Source organism: Pelodiscus sinensis, chromosome 25 (assembly GCF_052426305.1).
Source record: "Pelodiscus sinensis isolate ZL-2025 chromosome 25, ASM5242630v1, whole genome shotgun sequence".
In the NCBI taxonomy this organism is placed as follows: domain Eukaryota; kingdom Metazoa; phylum Chordata; order Testudines; family Trionychidae; genus Pelodiscus; species Pelodiscus sinensis.
In genome coordinates, this window is record NC_143076.1 from 13,056,510 (window position 1) to 13,072,139 (window position 15,630).

At 45.4% G+C, this 15,630-nt stretch overlaps 1 protein-coding gene across 14 annotated transcripts in view; it reads right to left on the reverse strand.

Annotated features, from left to right (window-relative positions):
• ST3GAL4 (ST3 beta-galactoside alpha-2,3-sialyltransferase 4) overlaps positions 1 to 15,630 on the reverse strand; it is a 153,996-nt gene that overhangs the window by 92,078 nt on the left and 46,288 nt on the right. For 11 of the 14 annotated variants that reach the window (XM_089773334.1, XM_075909648.2, XM_075909650.2 and 8 more), the window contains one exon: positions 10,845 to 10,892. The exons of the other annotated variants lie outside the window; for them this stretch is intronic. The gene's annotated coding sequence lies outside the window, so the exon portion shown is untranslated. The remainder of the gene's footprint in view (positions 1 to 10,844; positions 10,893 to 15,630) is intronic. 14 annotated transcript variants of the gene reach the window in all.

A 15,630-nucleotide genomic window follows, 5' to 3' on the forward strand; every position in this document is an offset into this window, starting at 1 on the left:
CTGTTGCTAATAGTTCATTTGGAAGCACTGTAATTGAGGGCTCCGCAGAAAGACTGGAACAAGCCCGAGGTTGAAACAAGCCCGTTCCATTAAAGTCACACACGTGGGACACACACACACACACACACCAGATCATCAGCCCTTTCTGTGCATCACACAGAACCAGCCTGTCACACCGGAGCCATTTGCCTGCCTGTGAAACATACAGAGCTGGGGACATCTGCAAGGCAGAGAACACTGGTGCGATTCATTATAAAGGACGCAGTCAATGGGAGCAGTCACCCCAGGCAAAGCAAAAGGGCCTCCTTTGTTCTCATGCTGGTTAATCACAAGCCTCTTCTTCAGGGGCTTCCATCTTTAATCAACAGGCTCATCTTTTATACACGGGTTCTGCCCATCATTCAGGGCTATCATTAGAAAGCTCTGTTGAGCTCCCTCCCTAAGCAACAAGGGGCTTCTGTTTAAGGCAGTGGTGGGCAACCTGTGGCCCTCGGACCCCTGGCTTCCCCCCGCCACGTACCTCTCGCACAATGGGGCACCAGAGCCCCACACTTCCTACGCCTCCCTCTACCCTCCCAGCACTTTTGGAGAAGCTGTGAATCACCTGATTCACACTCCATCCCAGAGCTGGAATGTCGCTCCCATTGGCCAGGAAATGCAGCCAATAGGAGCAGCAGATCTGTGTGGAGCTATCTGTGCCCCTTCCCACCCTCTGCCCCAGGAGTTGCATCAGGTAGGCACACCAGTGCCCTTCCACCTCTGGTACCCCCACCCCTGCACCCTCCCGCCCAAGCCCTGCATGCCTACCTCCAGCCCTCTCCCCAGCATCCCTGCCCCCCACACATTGAACCCCATATTTTTGGCACCACCCCAGAGCGGGTCCACAAAAGGTACCAGCCCCAGGACAATTAACCTGCCCCTGGGAGTAAGCCCTGAGCCTCAGTAGGTCATTCCCCCTTGGAGGGCAATGAAGTGAGTGCTGTTCCTTTTCCACTTCTCAGTTGGGGTTTTTCTGCAGGTCAGTGTCCCCTGACCCAAAAACGATTCCTCTCCCTGGGTCAACAACAAAGGCATACGACTGGCCCATTACTCTGACAACAGTCCCCTATATTCATCGGCATCTTTCTCGGTAGCCCTTGAACCTCTCTTAAATCATTGCCTCTATGTCTGCTGGACCTGTTCATTTCCTCCCAGGCCTACTACATTACAGAGTTAATCACCATTAACACTTCTGCTTCCAGTAATTTCTCGTTACTGAATGTTACAAAGCATCTCAGGTTACAGCCTGTATAAAATAAAATGTCAGGTGTTATCTAAAACCAGAAATAATTCTTTAGGTCCCCTTGAAGGTGACGAGAGATGAAACCAAACACATTTAATTGTTCCTTTGCGGGGGGGGGGGGGGTACTGCTACCAAAAGATCGCCAAACATGTAACTCCCCAATGTTTTCGTTAACAATTTTATTAATCATTTCTGAAGTCTATGGTATGGAGGAAATAACGTCACAAAGGGGGCAACTGGTTCTGTACAACCAGCGCTTGCCCATGAAAACTAACAAAGAATTGCTACCTACAGGCGTGTTTCACGAATATTTAAATGAGTTCTCACTATTCTCCTACAAGCCAGGACAACTCGGCCATCCCCATGTCCTGGTTTTACGTTAAAGTTTAACATTTTATTTCACACGATTAGAAACTGTATGGTTAGCAAAAGAGCACAGCAGATGCCAAAGATGACCATTTTAAACTGAGAAGTCAGGAAAGGAAAAGGGGTGAATTAGGGGCAGGGTGAAAGGAGAGGCTAGAGCCTTACCTATGAATCAATCAACTGTGGCTTTTGCAATTAAGAATCTCTGTCCTAAATTGTAAAGTTTTCTTTACAATTAGGGCAGTCTTTGGTGGGTTTTTTTTTTTTTTTTTTTGGTAAGCTAGTCAATTCATTTAGGCAAAACTCTAAAAAGCAAATAAATATTTTGCTTTTAAAGAGCTCCTTTGAAAATCAAGAAAGCAGTGACATGTCTTATCATCATCATCATCATCACTCTTATTTATATTAGAGTTTAATAAAATATTGCTATTCATGTCTAGGAAGGAGCATGGCGGAAAGGGATCTAGGGGTCATAGTGGACCACAAGTTGAATATGAGCCAACAGTGTGATGCTGTTGCAAAAAAAGCAAATATGATTCTAGGTTGTATCAACAGGTGTGTTGTAAGCAAAACTCGTGAAGTCATTCTGCCGCTCTACTCTGCACTAGTTAGGCCTCAGCTGGAGTACTGTGTCCAGTTCTGGGCGCCACATTTCAAGAAAGATGTGGAGAAATTGGAAAGGGTACAGAGAAGAGCGACAAGAATGATTAAAGGTTTAGAGAACATGACCTATGAAGCCAGGCTTCATGAACTGGGCTTGTTTAGTTTGGAAAAAAGAAGATTAAGGGGGGACATGATAGCGGTTTTCAAATATCTAAAAGGGTGTCACAAGGAGGAAGGCGAAAATTTGTTCCTCTTGGTTTCTGAGGACAGGACAAGGAGTAATGGGCTTAAAGTGCAGCAGGGGAGGTTTAGATTGGACATTAGGAAAAAATTCCTAACTGTCAGGGTGGTCAAATATTGGAATAAATTGCCAAGGGAGGTGGTGGAATCTCCCTCTCTGGAGATATTTAAGAACAGGTTAGATAGACATCTGTCAGGGATGGTGTAGACGGAGCTTGATCCTGCCTTGAGGGCGGGGGGCTGGACTCGATGACCTCTCGAGGTCCCTTCCAGTCCTATTATTCTATGATTCTATGATTCTATGTGAAGCTTTATTCTTCACAATTTATAGTCTTGTAAACCATTTTACAAGGCTTCTTCTTACTATATAATGTATTCAGATAAATAAATGACAATTCTTTGTGTCACAGATTATAATTATTTAGTTTTGGAAATTAATAATTTCTTTTTCTTAGCATATCTTTAGCATGTAAAATATGTTTACATTATTTTTTAAACTTTATCATATCTCTTTTGATCTATCATTTTAATTCTGTGCTTAAATATTCAACTACCAAAATTAAGGTGTTTTTTTTTTTAAAGGAAGAAGGAACCATTGTGGTGTATCTTTCTTTGGACAAGACTAGTCTCTCCTTCACTAGTCTGAAGTGGCTCAATTCTTTAGCAAAAGGTTCTGTTTTTGCCCTAATTTACAAGTGTCATTTTTATTTCACTAGGTCCAAAACATGAACTTGGGTCATTTTATCTTTAAAAAAATCTATAGGACAGCTACAAAGCAGTTTGTTTTAAATTTTTGTTTCATCAAATTACTTTGTTGAACAGTTTTTAGCAAAAGTCAGGACCATATCTCTGGTAGAAACAAAAGTTATCTGCTCTTCCAGTTAAATTAGGCTTCAGTATTTAGAACAGTTTAGGTTGCTTTTGCATCCAGGAAGAACTAAACCATCTTGTTAGTCTTTAAAGTGCTACATTGTCCTGCATTTTGCTTTTAAAACCACTATTTCTACAAAACTGCCCTGGGTTTGTTTTTATTTGTTTCAAGGAACTATTACTGAAGTATGACATTTAACAGTTCTAAATATAGATAGGGCAGAATAGGAGAGCATGCTGGTTGAAAACTGCTGAGCTCACAGTGAGTTAGCATAATCAAGGGTCCTGGCACAAGGTCTTAAAAGGGAACAGCTTTAAAAAACCTCTTCTGATTGGCTCAACAGAGCAGTGGCTTATCCTAAGGCTGCATTCTCCTCTCCAGACCCCCAACTGTTGGTATTTATATGGTGACAGTCCTTGGGAGCAGAGGGGGAGAAATCTTTTGTTTCCCTTTTTTTTTTTTAAAGAAAGAAAGAAAGAACTGTCTCTGTAGTTTCCCGTGTCTGTGGTTTTAAAATTAAGACATTCTTCCTCTCAACCAGATCTGCTTTATTTTGTAAATTATTTAAGGAGGGCAAAACCTCTGTGGATTAAACTTTATTTAAAAAGCAGAAACGCCGGTTTTCTGCTGAAAATCTCCTAGCCTTAACATGCACAGGCCTAATTCACCTCAGAAAGTAAAACATTCAAAATGCTCACCGTGCCAGAAAGGGTACCCCTCCAAAAATGAGACCAGAGGGCAGAACAAAGCAGAAAGGGGGCACAAGAACCAGTCAAAATTACACAATGAGCAAAGGAATCCATTTTGTAGACTTGGAAAAAAAGGAAAGGGATAGATGGCAGAACAAGGAGCAATGGTCTCAAGGTACAGTGGGGGAGGTCTAGATTGGATATTAGGAAAAACTATTTCACTAGGAGGCTGGTGAAGCACTGGGATGGGTTCGCTAGGGAGGTGGTGGAATCTCCATCCCTAGAGGTGTTTAAGTCTTGGCTTGACAAAACCCTGGCTGGGTTGATTTAGTTGGGATTGGTCCTGCCTAGGGCAGGGGGCTGGACTTGATGATCTCCTGAGGTCTCTTCCAGCTCTATGATTCTATGAAAGTGATCAGGAATAGTCAACATGGATTCACCAAGGGCAACTGATGCCTGGCCAACCTGACTGCCTTCTACAACAAGGCTCTGTGGATACAGAGAAGGTGAAGGACGTGATATACCTTGACTTTAGCAAGGCTTTTGATACGGTCTCCGGCAGTATTTTTGCCAGCAAGTTAAGGAAGTATGGATTGGATAAATGGACTGTAAGGTGGAGAGAAATCTGGCTAGATTGTCGGGCCCAATGGATAGTGATCAATGGCGCGATGTCTGGCTGGCGGTCGGTTTCAAGCTGCGTGACCCAAGGATTGATTCCAGGGCCAGTTTTGTTCAACATCTTTATTAATGACCAGGATGAGGGGATGAACTGCACCCTCAGCAAGTTTGCAGAGGACACCAAACTAGGGGAAGAGGTAGATACGTTGGAGGGTAGGAATAGGGTCCAGAGTGACCTAGACAAATTGCAGAGTCTTGCACTTGGGATGGAAGAATCCTAAGCACTGTTACAGGCTGGAGACCAACTGGCTAAGCAGCAGCAGTTTGGCAGAAAAAGTCCTGGGAATTACAGTGGATGATAAGCTGGATATGAGTCAACACTATGCCCTTGTAGCCAAGAAGGGTAATGGCATATCAGGGTGCATTAGGAGGAGCATTGCCAGCAGATCCAGAGAAGTGATTATTCCCCTTTATTCAGCACTGGTGAGGCCACATCTGGACTACTGCATCCAATTCTGGGTGCCCAGTTACAGAAAGGATGTGGACACATTGGAGAGGGTCGAGCGGAGGGCAACCAAAATGATTAGGGGGATGGAGCATATGACCTATGAGGAGAGGCTGAGGGATTTGATCTTAGACTACAGAAGGGAAGAGTGAGGGGGGATTTGATAGCAGCCTTCAACTACCTGAAGTGGGGTTCCTAGGAAGATGGAGAGAGGCTGTTCTCAGTGGTGACAGATGGCAGAACAAGGAGCAATGATCTCAAGTTGCAGTGGAGGAGGTCTAGGTTGGACATTAGGAAATATTATTTTACTAGGGAAGGTGGTGAAGCACTGGAATGAGTTACAGAGGGAGGGGGTGGAATCTCCATTCCTAGAGGTTTTTAAGTCCCGGCTTGACAAAACCCTGGCTGGGATGATTTAGTTGGGATTGGTCCTGCTTTGGGCTGGAGGTTTACTCAATGACCTCCTGAGGTCTCTTCCAGCCTTAGGATTCTGAGATTCTTTGATGTGTGTGTGACCTTGGACACATCACGTAATTTCTCTGCATCTCATTTCTCCTTATGGAAACATACTTTTCCCCCAATACTTGAACTTGAAAGCTACTGTGCTTTCCAGATTCTAATATGTTGGGAAGGTTATATTGCCTAGTAGTCAGAGAAGCAGCCTGAAAATCAGATTTGCGTTCTGTGTTCAGCTCTGTCACAGGTTTGCTAATTTAACTAGGCAAAATTACTTCTCTGTGCCTCATTTTCCCCCATTTCCAGTGCAAGGATGACAACTATATCAAACAAACCATTTGAGATTAATACATTTTAGTGGTTTTCTTTTTGCAAGTTATCCCCTAGCAGATTAAGATTTCCTCAAAATGTGTTCATTATTCAAATTTCATCAAATATTTTTGAATGTTTAATTTTATTCTATAGATTAAATCATGAATGTCGGATATTCAAAAATCAAACCAATCTTGCTTAGTTATACTTGGTTAAATACAAATTGTTAATGAATTCAGTGAGAAACCTGTAATGCCAATTAACTTGATTAAATAATAATCTGTAATTGTAAAGCGTTAAACCTATTTATAAAACTGTGCATGGAGTTTTCTCCAATTCAACAGACATACTGTTGCTTTCTCTCACACACACACTAGTAAGCAGGGTAGCACACTGATGTATACAAGAATCCAACTTGTGAATCATAGAATCACAGAAGATTAGGGATGGAAGAGACCTCGAAAGGCCTGCACAAAATTCAAGGAGCCAGGCTTATTAACAGACACATTTTTGTTTGCATATGAGCTTCACCCACCTTTCTGAAACACATGTCACTTAGGGATGGGTCCAAGAACTCTCAGACCTGCTTCGCCGGTCCTGGCCTGTTTCCCTCTAACACCTCCTGGATGTCTCACTCTCCAATGCCTTCGAGATGGGCAAGGCATAAGAACTGCCATACTGGGTCAGACCAAAGGTCCATCTAGCCCAGTAGCCTGTCTGCCAACAGTGGCCAGCACCAGGTGCCCCAGAGGGGGTGGACCGAAGACAATGATCAAGCGATTTGTCTCCTGCCATCCTTCTCCAGCCTCTGACAAACAGAGGCCAGGTACACCATTTCTATCCCCTGGCTAATAGCCTTTTATGGACCTAACCCCCATGAAATTATCTAGCTTCTCTTTAAACTCTGTTATAGTCCTAGCCTTCACAGCCTCCTCTGGCAAGGAGTTCCACAGGTTGACTACATGCTGTGTGAAGAAGAACTTTCTTTTATTAGTTTTAAATAAAAGGCAGCAATTTTTCCTCCAAAACCTAAGGCCCAGGGACCAGAGGTGTCCCCTGGTTTGCCTGGATCCAGCCCCCACGCCTGGGGGCTTCCACCCACCCAGCATCGGGAAGCCCATACTGTGTTTCTCAGCCCTCACGCTATCCTCCTGTGGGGCTGGAGCACACAAAAATCTACTAACTTAAGACCCCCTAGGCTCTGGTGTGTGAGGGGAATATCTTTCTTCTTCTCCCCCAGGTAGGTCCAGTCCGTGTCATATTGGGATCCCAGAGATCATAGAGTTCTGGTGCTTGTGTTTCGCCTGTCGCCAGGAGAGGGGTGAAGTAACTGTGTGATCAGGATTCCACCCTAGCCAGGACACAAGGAGAGCATAAGAGTGAGATAACTGTGGTGCCTACTGACAGTGTGGAAGCTTGTAGCAGTCTGGAAAGCTGCAAGGGGAACGAAAATGGAAGACACCAGGAATGTAAAGGTGCCATGAGGCTAACACTAAAGACTTTTAAGCTGGCAGTTTGTAATATCTCTGCTAAGAGCCTGCATCAAACACTTGGTGACTGATGGATATAATGTGTTCTCTTTAACAATCTCCCTCACAACCTTTTCTTTCTTTTATTAATACACCTTTAGATTTTAGATTCTAAAGCATGGGTTCCCAAATTGGGGGCATGCCCCAATGGGGGGGGGAGCACGAGGCGACTCAGTCCCCCCCCCCCACCCCCATCAAGTTTTGCTGCCCTGTTCAGTTCCTTTTTTCCTTTTGCTCAACAAGTTTTGCTTCTATTTGGAAGGGGGGCGTGAGGGTTTTTCAAAAATCAAAGAGGGGGGTGTGATGCCAAAAAGTTTGGGAACCACTGTTGTAAAGGATTGGCCCAGCGTGCTCTTGTGGGTAAGATCTAAAGTGTAAAGTAGCCTGAGACTGTGGCTGGTCCTTTGGGACCAAGAGGGCCTGTTCGGAGCAGCGTTATTTCAGAATAACCGACGTTAGTCCAAAATAACAGTCTGCGTCTACACACAAGCAGTTATTTTGACAATGTCAAAATAATGTTCAGCTGGAGGACTGCTTACTCCAACTCCTGCAACCTTCATCATACAAGGAGTAAAGGAAGTCGGGGGAAGAGTGCTCTCTCAAAATAACTGCTGGGTGGACAGCGCCAAAAGTCGAAATAAGATATTTCAACTTAAGCTACACAATTAACATAGCTCAAATTATGTAGCTTATTTCGAGTTTAGCCCTGCTGTGTAGATGTGCCCTAAGTGACAAAGGCTTTCTCTTGCCCTAGATACCCTGCCCACATCCAAAACCCACTGTTTCTGCCTCCATAATTCTCTCAAAGACATAACCGGAGTGATGCTGCACACCATATTTTTATGGAAGAATGTTTTTAAATATGAATAGGCCTAACAAATATGCTTTATGCAAAACATGGCATGTAACCTATCACTGGAAAGCTTGTAATCCCCTAAGTGTGGATATTCTATTTGTGTGAATATATCATTCTTTTTTCAAAGTTAGAACTATGAAGTATAACCTCATTTATATATCTAGAGGTGCTAATGAGGGCCGTTAGTACTACCCAAGGAACTTAATGGCCTGGTGCTCAGGACAATGATCTGTGAATAGTCTTGGCTTCCTGGAAGCCTGGAGTAGAGTTAGTCCTTGTAAGACATGTGGCCAGGTCACCTGATGCTGGAACCCATTTTGGATGTGGTACTCTTCAGGGGGGGGGGGGGGGAGAGCAGGTGAAAGGGTTGAAGCTGAACACAAAGGATTCCCACCTTAAGCAAAACCAGTTTTATAGGCAGGGAACCAAATAAGAGGGGGGTGTCTGGTGACAGCCAACCACCAAGATAGCTCCTGCTTACCACCCAGATGACTCTGGGAAACTAGGCCTAGCTTGTGAGAAAAGAGGAGAACTACCATTGGGGCAGTGGTCACCAACCAGTGGATCGGGATCTACTGGTAGATCTTGGAGCCTCTGACAGGGGATCCAGACTGGTTTGGCTGGGAAGCTACCAAGTGCTGGCACATCAGCTGCTGCTTATCTCCTGGTCTTTGTCTTGGAGCTGCCCCTCCCCCAGGGAGACTCCTACTTTCTGTGCAGAACGGGGGGGGGGGGGGGAGAGGAAGGGTGATGATATCAAGTGGTCCCCTCCCACTCTGTGTCCTTTCTCCACAGAACAGAGAGGGGGCACAACAGGACTTGACGTGGAGTTTGCAGGCTGCTTTAGGGAGTACGCCAAGGCCAGGGCTAGGGGTGAGCCTGCCTTAGCCCCACTGCACAACCAGGAGCCAATAGCAGTGCCCAGCTGGAGCCCACATCCCAAACTCCTACCCCAGTCATGAACCCCCTCCCATACCCCAAGCTGCTGCCCTAGACCCCTTCATCCAAATGCTGTCCCAGAGCCTGCACCTAGAACCCCCTCCCTACATCCCACCTGCCTGCCCCAAGAGCAGCTCAGAGTCCCTCTCATACTCCAGATCCCTTAATCCAAGACCAGAGCCTGCACCCCAACCCTCTGCCACAGCCTGGTGAAAGAGAGAGAGGATGGGCAAGAGAGAGAGGATGGGGCGAGCAGGATGGGGCCTCGGAGAAGGGGCAGGAAGGAGAAGGAGCAACGGTGTTTATATCTGAGGTAGATCTTACATTGCACTTAAATTCAAAAAGTGATCTTGTGCTTAAAAAGGTTGGAGACCCCCCTGCATTAGGGTAAGAAATTGCATGCAACAAGTTTCTTAGATGATTAAGCTTAGCTGGCATGCTTTGTTTTGTTTAGCTTAGGTACTCACTTTGATCTGTCTGTTATCACTTGCAACCATTTGAATCCTACTTCTATATTTAATACTCTTGTGTATTAGCAAACCCAGTGTAATTGTAGCTAATTTTTACCTGAGGGGTAACAGCTGTGCTTATGTCGTTTTCATTGATAAAGGCAGCAAACAATTTATGAGCTTCCCTGATATAAAATTTGTATACAGGGTAAGATGGATTTATCTAGAGTTCTGGTCCCAATGGGGCTGTGCCCCTGGGTACAGTGTCAAATACCTATGACTGAGCCTTCCCAGTGTCTGTGCTGCTCTGCTGTGGGCGCTTACCCCAACTCTTTGCTGGGGGTAACTGGGGGTTCTGCCTCAGTAGGACAGGGTGGTGGGGCAACCCACAGAGCAGGTAAGCAGGTTCAGTGGTATGATCAGCTCATCAAGCGACAGTTTCAAGGAGATCTTTATGACCAACCCCATCCCAACCAGATCCCTCCCTTATCTCCTGTCAATCACTGCATCTTCCTCCTTTCAGTTTCCTTGACATCTGCATTGCCCGCCCCCCCCCCCCCCCCCCCCACACACACACACACAAAGGCAGCATAAAGACACAGACTAAGTTCTGAGCAGTGGATTATTATTAAGCATCACCATTAAAAAAAATATGTGACCAGCTGGGTTAACAATAGATCATCCAAACACTGGGTAAAACTCAAACAAGACTGGAGCGCAAGTATAGCTCATCAGTCATTGGTGGGTCGAAATGAAATGTAGGTCACCAAAATTTTTTAAAAACCACCACCCATTCACCCAGGCCACCTCAGAAGCTTTGGACATGACACTATAAAATGCAAAGAACTTGCTTCTCACACTGGACACAAAAGATTAGATTTTGGCTTCAATCTCTGGACCTCATTGCCCATGTTTAAAATGCAGCTAATACACCACTTTCCCTCTCCAGGGTATAGTGAACAAACACTGAACTGGCTTCAATTCAATAATTCAATAAGGAGAGCACCATAGAAAAGCCCATGAGGAAATTAATAATTCTTTATCAAGGCAGGGTTTGGATGGTAGACAGTAAATAATGCATGGGGCTACACAATGAATGAGAAGGATAAAAAGAAATATAAATAGCTACCCAGTCAGTGAGAACTATCCATCCTGCGCAGTGAAGGATTCAGAGGACCTATGGGAGGAAAAAAAAAAAAAAAAAAGAAGGCAATCATTTAATTAAAACTGTATCATGCATACACACGAGGGGGCCAAATTAAAGCAGCACAATCAACCTTAATTCTGGTACGTGACTTTTCAGAGGTTGACAGTGCAACCTAAACCTTCTTTTAACACATTTTTAGTTCCATACAAAAACTAAAGGAGATAGCCAAAACCCTTCTCTCAAAATTCAACCCAAACATCCATGCTGCCTAGTGGCTAGAGCACTGGGCTTTAAGTTAGGAGAGTCTCAGTTGCACCACTGGCTTTTTGGGTGATCTTGCTCCAGCCTTGTCACCATCTTGTGCCTCAGCTTCTCCATCTGTAGTTCAGCAATGATAATGCTTACTTCTTCTGTAAAGCCACCCGAGATGCATGGATAAGAGCTAGGTATCGTCATTATTATCAGAGGAGGTGTCAGATCAATCTATTCTACCATGCTTTGGGCTGAAGGCCTGGTCTACACAAGGAAATTAGATTGATATAACTCTATAATGAAAAGAAGCCACTCTAAATGAGCATTTTGGGGCAACATGTGCCATGGATATCTCCAGCCTTAAAATACCTCCACTGGGATGCCTCTGGCATTCCTGCTAGAGAGGGAAGCAGAAGGATAGAAATTTCACAAAATAGCCCTGTCCCCCGTATTTCCAAACCAATTTTCACACCAAAGCGGTTCAGGAAACATGTAACATTGCAACAGCTCCCTCCCTCCCTCTCTCCCTCCCCAGAACTCAAAGCAGCTCACCAATACAAACTGGTTTAGCCCTACAACCTCCACTGGTCCTCATTTTTCTAAGTCACCTCTCTTCTGTGCCTCTAAGTCCCGCAGAGAGGCATGGAAAGGAACCCCAATCATCCTTTGAAGGACAAAGCCGTAATCCGAGAACACCAGCCTGCCTTGCCAGAGCCTCCAAGAACCGTATGGGCTCTGAGCCACTGGTCACCTGCACAGCCATGACAGCAAAGAGGCTGTCGGGTAATATGATCCCAGCTCTAGCCATCCAGGGCTAAAATACAGGAAGGCAGATGGGGTGTTTGGGATTTTGATCCTCAGCATTTTCCTTAAAGAATTTGAGGGGACAGTGAGGGCCAAGAGGGGACAGACACTGAAGCAACATGAGCCTGATTATTGGCACCATGCAGAGATCAGGCAAACAAAGGGATTCTAATGATCAGGTGGGGGAAGCTCAGCTCTGTGCAGTGAGACGCACCTGCCATGCAGCCTGGCGAGATGGCAGAGACCAGGGCTGTCCTTAGGCATAGGCAAAATAGACAATTGCCTAGGGCACCAGTATTTCTGGGGCACCACTCTGCTGGGACAGACGGAAGCAGTGGAGCATGTGTAAGCAGGAGCTAAAGTACTGCTTGGTATCAGCCAGCTAAAAGGAGAGCTGCCCTGGGGGGTGGGTATGCTCACTCCAATTGTTTAGCTCTGCAAGATAATTAACTGTTAACTATTGATATGTGTATATACAGCTCATGCCAGGAAGGGGAAGGAATCTGAAGTGTGGTTATGTAAATCCAATACAGCCAGGGCTGATGGAGGATCAGTGTTGGAATGGAATGTGGTGTATTGTAGCTAATTTGGGGCTGTTGTGGGGGAGGGGTGTCACAAATTTTACAGTTCCCACATTTAGGGGTAGCATATGACACCAGTGCTTGCAGGAGAGACACCATCATTGTAAGAGGTCTCAGAGGAACAAGCCTCCCCCCTGCCAGAGTTGAGTATAGTTCTGCACCTGCTCTCCAGAGACGACCCCCCCCCCCCCCCCCCCCGCTGCTGGGTCTGCCCGCTAGAACCCAGGAAGAGGAGTTGGGGCTTTTGTCAGAGCGACTGCGCTAGACCCAGCTGGGTTGGGGTGGAACTGAGTAGGGACGGAAAGGGCTTGAGGGCTGAGTCAGCCTGCTTCATTTCTGCCAGGTGGGAGCAGGCAGCCTTGCTTTGAGGGGCCAAGGCTGGATGTTTCTTTACCGGATTGGTCATTTTGCAAGGCTTTTAAATACCCTCACATGGGCTGTGTCTACACTGGGCCACTTATTCTGGAAAAGCAGCCGCTTTTCCGGAATAAGCTGCGAGCTGTCTACACTGGTCACTTGCTTTTCCGGAAAAGCAATGACGATCTACTGTAAAATTGTCAGTGTTTTTCCCAGAAAAACTATGCTGCTCCCATTCAGGCAAAAGTCCTTTTCCGGAAAAACTGTTCCGGAAAAGGGCCAGTGTAGACAGCACAGTAGTCTTTTCTGCAAAAAAGCCCCGATCGCGAAAATGACGATTGGGGCTTTTTTCCGGAAAAGCGCATCTACATTGGCACGGACGCTTTTCTGGAAAAAGTGCTTTTCCAGAAAAGCATCCTGCCAATTTAGACGTACTTTTCCGGAAATACTTATAACAGAAAAACTGTTCCGTTTTAAGCATTTCCGGAAAAGGGTGCCAGTGTAGACGTAGCCATGGAGCATTCCCTCAGCAGCATATGCCATGGCCTCATGTCCCTGTGCCATCAGCAAGCAGGGAAGACAGCTAAGAGGAATAAGGGGCATGTGTTGAGGGACTTGCTAGTGCCATAATGGCATAACCCTCCCTCTCTCTTGCCCCTCCATACTAGGGTGTGTCTAGACTACAGGGTTTTGTCGACAAAAGTGGACTTTTGTCGACAAAACTAAACCTGCGTCTACACTGCCACTGAGTTCTGTCGACATAACGTCGACAGAACTCAGCAGTTTTGTCGACGGCTGTAAACCTCATTCTACGAGGAATAACGCTTTGTCGACAGGGTTCTGTCGACAGAAGGCATTATTGTAGCTACACTGTCCTTTGCGTCTACACTGCCATGTCGACAAAGCGGCTTACTTTGTCGACAGAACTGGATGTAGTCTAGACGCTCTTTGTCGACAGAAGCTTTGTCGACAGTATCTGTCGACAAAACTTCTGTCAACAAAAGCCTGTAGTTTAGACGTACCCGTAGGGCCGTAAAGGTGTAACCGTTTAAATGATTAACCGATAGGCCTCATTGGTTTCTATTACCGTTACTAGTTGGCTTCCTGGAACCAACTTCACTGCAGGCTCTGCAGTACTTTATTACAGTGTTTCTCAACCTTTTTTGATAAAGTATCCCTTTAAAAATATAAATATATATAAGTACCACCAGTACCTACAGTTTTCAGACAAAATTTTCTACCATTGCAACTCATTTGTTTAAACAACTTAATCGTAGCTGGGTGGGCAATGACATTTTTGTGTGTATAAAGTACAAAATAAAATGCTGTAAAACTTAAAACAAAAATTCAGTTCTCCAAATTTCAGTTGTTGACGTACCTCCCAGACTTCGCACCACTGGTTGAAAAAAGCTGCTTTATTATATAAGCTTTATAATGCAGAGCCTGCAGCTCATTTAACCGTGTAAGCACTAGGAATTTTAGCAGTTACAAGGTTACTGTTTTAAACAACTTTGTACATCCCTACTCTGTACAGCAGGCAGGACTGGTGGAGATTGAGGAAAGGCCCTAGAACAAAGCCACAGAATGGGAATATTGCAGAGTGGTTTTACACAGCAAGCCAGAAAAGCCATCACCTAGCAACTCCCCAGACTCCTTCCCTACCTCCTCTTCAGTGGAGAGAGCAGGGCCTGGGCATGCCAAACATACAAACCACTAAGAGCGGGAAGGGGAGGCAGATTGGCAATGGGATATGAAGCTGTTAGAGAAAAGAAACTGCTCCCCCAGTAAAAACGTTTGGCCAGGCCGCTCTTGCTATAGTGGGCTGCAGTACTCCTTGGGAGAAACCATCCGCACCTTCCTGCATACCATTGCCTTTAGAAAAAGGAAAGGTGTGAAAAGGGGAAAATAGCCTCAGACTCTCCCACCCGTCACTTTGGCGTGAGAACTGCGGGGGTTACCTGGTCGCATGAAACCTGCACAGTTTCAGCCCAGCCCCGGGGACACAGACCCCCCACTTGGTGACCATTGGGCCATATATGGTAATATGCAAGCACGGGAAAGCGATGTGCAGATTTGGGGATAAATACCCATGGCACAGTTCGCTCTAGGAGGTCTTCGCAACACACGTACCACCGTGCGTGTGCCTTCTCGTATACTTCAAAGCGCTGCCGGCCTGATCAACCGAACAGCCACCTCCCCCGACTCTCGGGCGTAACCAAGGCCTTCGCAACCAAACCGATATCTGTGAAATGTTCCGTGTGCTGTGTAAGTTGGTATGTAGGATTTGATTTTTTCTTGTTGTATAAGCTTAGCGTTGTAGTTGTTTCGGGTAGTACATAGAGTTTGTAGTTATCACTGTTATTTAATTAGTGTAGCTGGATCTTTTAGACTAGAGACTATTCCCCTTGCCATTCCCATCCTTATATCTGACACGTTTAACTAGAAATCGTAGAATATAATAAATACTGTAAAATCATTATTAACATGGTCTATTAAAAATCTTAAAATAAATACTATAAATTCACCACTGTCATAAATAATTATCCTTTATTTGCTAAAACTGTCCACCTGGTTCTGTCCTTCCCCCCTTGGGTATGCATCATCGGACCTGTGATTCTCCGCAAGCCCATGGCCTCCAAACACGTTAAAAACAAAACCAGAGATAAATCAGCCACTATGGCAGGAGGGGGAGGCATAACTGACAACATCTGACTGCAGCACCCTTCTCAACCTGGTACCCAAAACCATTTTACAGCCACAGGTCAAATCGTGCT